Source organism: Podarcis pityusensis (assembly GCF_964106645.2).
Source record: "Podarcis pityusensis genome assembly, chromosome: 1".
NCBI classification, from domain to species: domain Eukaryota; kingdom Metazoa; phylum Chordata; class Lepidosauria; order Squamata; family Lacertidae; genus Podarcis; species Podarcis pityusensis.
Window position 1 is genome coordinate 61,100,968 of NC_138028.1, and position 6,000 is coordinate 61,106,967.

A 6,000-nucleotide genomic window follows, 5' to 3' on the forward strand; every position below is an offset into this window, starting at 1 on the left:
GTCGAAGGGAAACTCTCCACCGAAGTAGAAATCATATATTAAACAGATGGAAAGCTCTTCAATCTGAGCAGGCTGAAAGCAAAGAGTAAGGTTACCGTAACTTCCGTCATAGAGCTTCAGTATCCTGATGACAACATAGTGTGTGCATGCTCAGAGGATGACCTCCAAACCATCCTAAATATCTTTGCCGAAGCTTACGAAAAGCTTTGCCTATCACTCAACATCCAAAAAACCAAAGTGCTGCACCAACAAGTACAAAATAACCCCTCTGCAGCGCCACAAATCCAACTCAATGATGTAACTTTGGAAAATGTTGATCACTTCTACCTAGGCAGTTTTCTTTCCACAAGGGCCAACATTGATGCCGAAATCCAGCATCGCCTGAGCTCTACGAGTGCGGCTTTCTCCCAATTGAAGTGCAGAGTGTTTGAGGACCAGGACATTCGCAGGGAAACCAAAATGCTTGTTTACAAAGCTAAGGTAATACCAGCCTTACTATATGCTTGTGAAACATGAACCACTTATAAACACCATCTCCAACTCCTTGAAAGATTCCATTAACAGTGTCTCCGAAAATTTTACACATCACTTAGGAAGACAGGTGAACTAATATCAGTGTACTGGAAAGAAGTAAAAATCACCAGTGTTGAAGCAATGATTCTTCAACATCAACTTTGTTGGACTGGTCATGTTGTTTGGATGCTTGATGATTGTCTTCCAAAACAACTACTCTATTCCGAACTTAAAAATGGAAAGCGTAATGCTGGTGGTTAACAAAAGAGGTTTAAAGACTGTTTCAAGGCAAATCTTTAAAAATGTAGTATAAACACTGACAACTGGGAAACACTGGCCTGCGAGCGCTCCAGTTGGAGAACAGCCTTTACCAAAGGTGTCATGGGCTTTGAAGACACTCGAACTCAGGATGCAAGGGAGAAACGTGCTAAGAGGAAGGCACGCTTGGCAAATCCACACCATGATCAATTCCCGCCCGGAAACCAATGTCCCCACTGTGGAAGGACATGTGGATCCAGAACTGGCCTCCACAGTCACTTTCGGACTCATTGTTAAAACCGTGTTTATAGAAGACAATCTTACTCGGCTACGAGCGATCGCCAAAGAAGAAGATACTTATGTATGCCTTTGCCTTGTACATTGATTAACATTTAATTTATATATTTGAGACTTTAAATTCTTATAACAGGAACATACAGTAAACTGCACTTAAAAGGCACTAGCACCATGTGGAGAACAAAGAGGGATAGGAGGATCCCATTATCAATCAGATACTGCATTCAAAGCACCACCATAAAGGCAATACCAGGACATGGGTGTGGCTCTACCTGAAGGCATGTTAAGACCTGAGCAACTCAGAATAATTAATACTGGCTTTGTAGTAACTATGTCAGGTAGTAGTAAGTATGTAGTTTCAGACCCCAGGACCCACTTTTAACCCAAACATGCATTTGGGGACCCATTTCTTAACCATTTACCATATATTTGTATGACAGTGTTCCTGTTGTGACCCACTCCTGGGTCCTGTCAACTCTACAGGAATCCTATTAAGACACGACTGAGTAACTGTCCTCATTTTCCACAGGGGAAACGGAAAGAGGGAGGCAAGCAGCTAGGCTAAGGCCGTTGTATGAGTTCCTCCCAGATTTTAGGTTTGAACAGGAAGCTTCCTATCCCACAACTCGTATTCTGAGCCACTCGAAAGACTGGGCTTTCTTCCTAAGTGCCCACCTCATTCTTACGCACAGAAGAAAAACAACCACGCTATTACCTCAAGGAAAAGAAGCACGACGCCACTTTTCTTGCTTCGCTTGAACTGCAGAAAGTGGTCCCGAAGTTCTCTTTTGGAGGTAAAGGATCATACCAACTAGATAGGGGGGAAGCTGAAGGAGGCACTTTCAATTCCCCCCACCCCATCCTCCCTTCCTCCCCCCTCTAATCAAGCAGCTCTCTATACCTTGAGCTAGTGCTAAATGCTGGTGTTAAATGCAAAACTGCCACTTTATCTCTGCAAGCTTCCCAAATCTCGCACCTCCCCCCACACACATTGGGTTAATTGCTTCAGTACCATCCATGGGGTGGTTTTAAAAACTAGGGGGGCGGGGCTTCATTCTGTTTCGGACGTGGCAGGATGCAGTTTGTCCTTCAGTACTAACAGTAGTTAACTAGGCTGGGAAGGAAAGGGTGCTTTTTATTACTAATGGCTGAAAGGTGTGTGCATCTGGATGAGACCTGCAAAGCAAATCTGTGTGTGTGTTGGGTAGTTGTCTTTTTAGAGCAGACAGACCAGGTGGTAGAAATTAACCCAGTTCTGATTGAACACCACCTGATCAAAAGGTCTCACTTCTACCTTTTCTTATGATACCAAGGTGCTGCCCTTGTTTCCATCTCCCTACACCCTGCTTCCTTGATTTGCTGTTGCTCAGAAATTCAGGCTGCTTCTCTCTGTCTTTACTTTCTGGCTTTCCTTCAGCCAGAGCAGGACATTCCGGCCTGACAGCAGTAGCAAGCTGGGGGATGCAGCAGATTGTTGTTGTTGTTGTTTAATTAACGAACTGGTTGGAGGAAGGCAGGATTGATAATTTGCTCTAGATATTTGCAGAGTGCATGCCAATTTACCTGCCACCTAAGGGTTTACATATGCATATTTCCTAGATGGAAAGGGCCTATATGAGCTTGAAGTGCTGAAACATTGCAGGGGTGTAGCGCTTACCTAGGTTTGGATTGGAAGGAGTTCAGAGTGTTTATAATATTTTAGTCCATTTTCATATATGTAAATAGAACATAGATTGAGGCAGATCTACGGTACATCTTAAAGCAGGGGTGGCTAGCTTGTGACCTTCTAGATATTATTGCACTCCCAGCTCCCATCAGACCAAGAAGTGTAGCCTATAGTCAGGGATGGTGGCAGTTGTAGCTTCCCCTTTGTTCTCTTTCACATGCACACAAACCTAGATTACACCAGGTTTAGATGAGAGCAGGAGTGTAGCTTGGGGAGAGCCAGGGGGGCCTTGGCCCTCGGTGCAGATTTTTGAAGGGGTGCAAGGGTGTGCAACCAGGTGCCCCCACAACAAGCTCCCTTATCATGGCTGGAGCCATGAGGAGCCAAGCCACACCTCAGCCACGCCTTCAGGGCTAGGGCGGCGCTGGCACCTCCTCCTCGTAGCCTGCAAAGGAACACCCACATGTTCCCTGCCCCTGGGCTGACTGGAAGGGAGGGAAGGGGAGGGGAGGATGCTGCAGCCGTTGCCCACCAAGCAGAGGGTCTGGTAGCTGCCTCCTCCTTTGCAACAGGGCACCACTGTACTAAGGTCTGCCCTCCTCACAGGGCGGCTTTGAGCCTCTTTCTCCCTCCCCTTGGTTTGCCTCACTCGTCACCGGCTTAGACTGCCACTGCTTGGTTGGTGGTGAGGGCTTGGGCTGGCATGGCCATCCTCAGCATACACTCACCCCCGGGTGCTGACAACCCACGCTACGCCACTGGATGAGAGTGGGTGGGGAAGGCATGCCCCCCTCCCGTCTATGCATTCCCAGAGTTTCTTAGCCATTCAGAATCAGAAATCACCCACTGACTTTTTCCTGCAGGCTACCTACAAAGTTGTGCCTGGCAACTTTTACCACCACCACCACCCATATCAGCCAAGACCAAGGGGCATTACACAGACTCTGAAGGTAGTCCCCACCACCACATCTCCTGTCCCCCCCCTCCAGTATTACAATGTGAACTGAGTAACCACAACCATAAAAGTTACTGTTGACCCGTGTACATCACCTGTCTCACACATTGCACTTGCATATCCAAGAGCAATACAAGTGGGGCCTGGTAAAAAACTTGCCTAGTTGAAGCAACCCTCAGACTTCCAGGAAGGACTGAGCAGTCGGTAAGTAAACACGCTTTTACCTATTAACTGTCGGTGCCCAGACTAGAGACATGCAACTGTTCTAATGGAAAGCATTTTATGGTAAGGATTTTAAAAGCTCCGTTGCTATTATCTGCTTTGTAGTTATAAAATCACTAGGATACTCTATCATAAAAACATGATACGGTTGCGATTATTGTAATTTACTCTTTCTTAAGCATACAGATTAGGCGTCTTCTGGGCTGGGTTGGCCAGGGGCGTTCTTAAAATAGCCATGGATTACCAAACCTCTTTGGTGTATAAACGAGTGGGTCAGGTTTCAGGTATCTGGACCAATTACCTGGAAATGGCTGTCTGAGGCTTGGGAAAGGTTCTGATTAGCATTCACAGGCAGTGCTAGGGCAAGATGAAGAACTGAAACAAACAGCAGCAGCAGAGGAGATAAAAGGGAAACAGGGAGAGATCATTTTTCCCCCTAGCTGCCCTTTAGGGCTTCACCTCTCTAATGAATCCCCTTTTGAAAGCATTTCCATAGAATCACAGAGTTGGAAGGAACCCCAGGGGTTGTCTTTCCTAGGGAGTGGTGGGGTGCAGAATTGCTTAAAATAGGCATCCATACATATGTACATATTTGGAAACAAGAATGTGGCTTAACAGCTACCCTCTGAGTTACGAGGAGTGAAGCAAGTACTTCTTTTCCTCTTCGCAAAACTGATGCTGGTTCCCTGAGACTAATTTAAGTAACTTGCACCAAGCATTCCTAAAATCCTATTCTGGATGCATTTTTAAAATGGAAGTAGAGGCATGGGGGAAAGAAACATCAACTTCTCAAAACAGACAGGTTTGCACAAACACTTATTTGAGGATGGGGTTGTGTGCCAATCAAAGACACCTTTCAGTCTTCAGTATTTCTGCAGCTTCATGTGTAAACAACACCTGAGCTACTACAAAGAAGCAGCCAGGGCATCTGTAGCCAAGATGCATAGTCAGCTGATCTCAGTTTGCCCAAATAAAACTCTTTAGGAATGCTAGGGCAACTAGTGCATGTTCCCTGAAAACAATGTCATGTCTACATCCAAGGACAGCCTCCTAGTTTATGTTGAAAATACATGACCAGTCATAAAACGCACACAAACACTTCTAATTTGTTTAGTAGGCAATCAGACTCTGAAAAGCTGTTCGGCTTTCTTGATATGTCTGCTTTTTTCAGACTTCTCTTCTAGAAAATGAGTGTTTCACTTTAAACTGTACATCTGCATGCTTCTTAAGATATATAGGTATGTTGTTTAATGTCTAATTCTAAAAATAGTTTTAGGATGATTGTATAATGCCTTTCATGAAGATGTAGCCAATGCCTCTTTCACAGGGCCGCCTTCTGGTGGCTTCAGGGAATCAGCATCCACAGTGCCCTGCTCCTCCAAGGACACAATTCCATCTGTTGCAGGTTTGTCCTCACCAGTTGGCTCCTGATCTTCCATCCTGTATCTTCAGGAGGTGAACAAGTTGAGGAGAGGAAAGGTTAGCCTTTGTGCCAAATTAGGGACCAGTTCAGTTGCTTTTAGTTCAGAGGTAGGGGAAAGGTGGCTGGGGAAAGGGGAAATCACGGCTAGTTTGGTCCTAATAGGCTTGTATCTGCAGCTAAGCAGAGAAGGCGAAGCCATCAACCAGCCAGACTACTTAAGCAGCCTTCAACCCCAAGAGGCCTGCTTTGGGCAACTGCCAAAAAGCAGTACCACAGCGCACCGTCTGTTTTGTGTCAGTTTGGACTACAGGTCCTTTACAGTTCTATAGCATTGTCATTTGCACTAGGTGGATTAATGGACACTTGATTTTTAAAAGTGTTCATACTGTTCACCACAAACTTAAAAATAATATTATATTCACTTCTACACTTTTCGTCCTTTCAAAGACATACCCGGGAGGCGTTCAGAAAGAGTTATATTATTCTTTATGGTCTTTTGATCTAGCTGTGGTTCAGTTCAGACTATAAATCAGAGTCTGAGAAATCAGGCCAATAGGTTCTCATGTCTTCAGGGTTTGCAACAGCAAAATGTGTTGGATTGAGAGAGGCTTATAGTGGATGGGGCCCTAGGATTAGAGGCATGATTACTTTCCATTTCTTTTTTAA

The 6,000-nt window shown here is 45.2% G+C and overlaps 1 long non-coding RNA gene across 1 annotated transcript in view; it reads right to left on the reverse strand.

Annotated features, from left to right (window-relative positions):
• The window catches only part of LOC308464911, a 45,516-nt gene extending 43,572 nt beyond the window's left edge, over positions 1-1,944 (reverse strand). The window contains exon 1 of the long non-coding RNA XR_013980182.1: positions 1,784-1,944. This is a non-coding gene — a long non-coding RNA (uncharacterized lncRNA). The remainder of the gene's footprint in view (positions 1-1,783) is intronic.
• Positions 1,945-6,000: the final 4,056 nt, after the last annotated feature.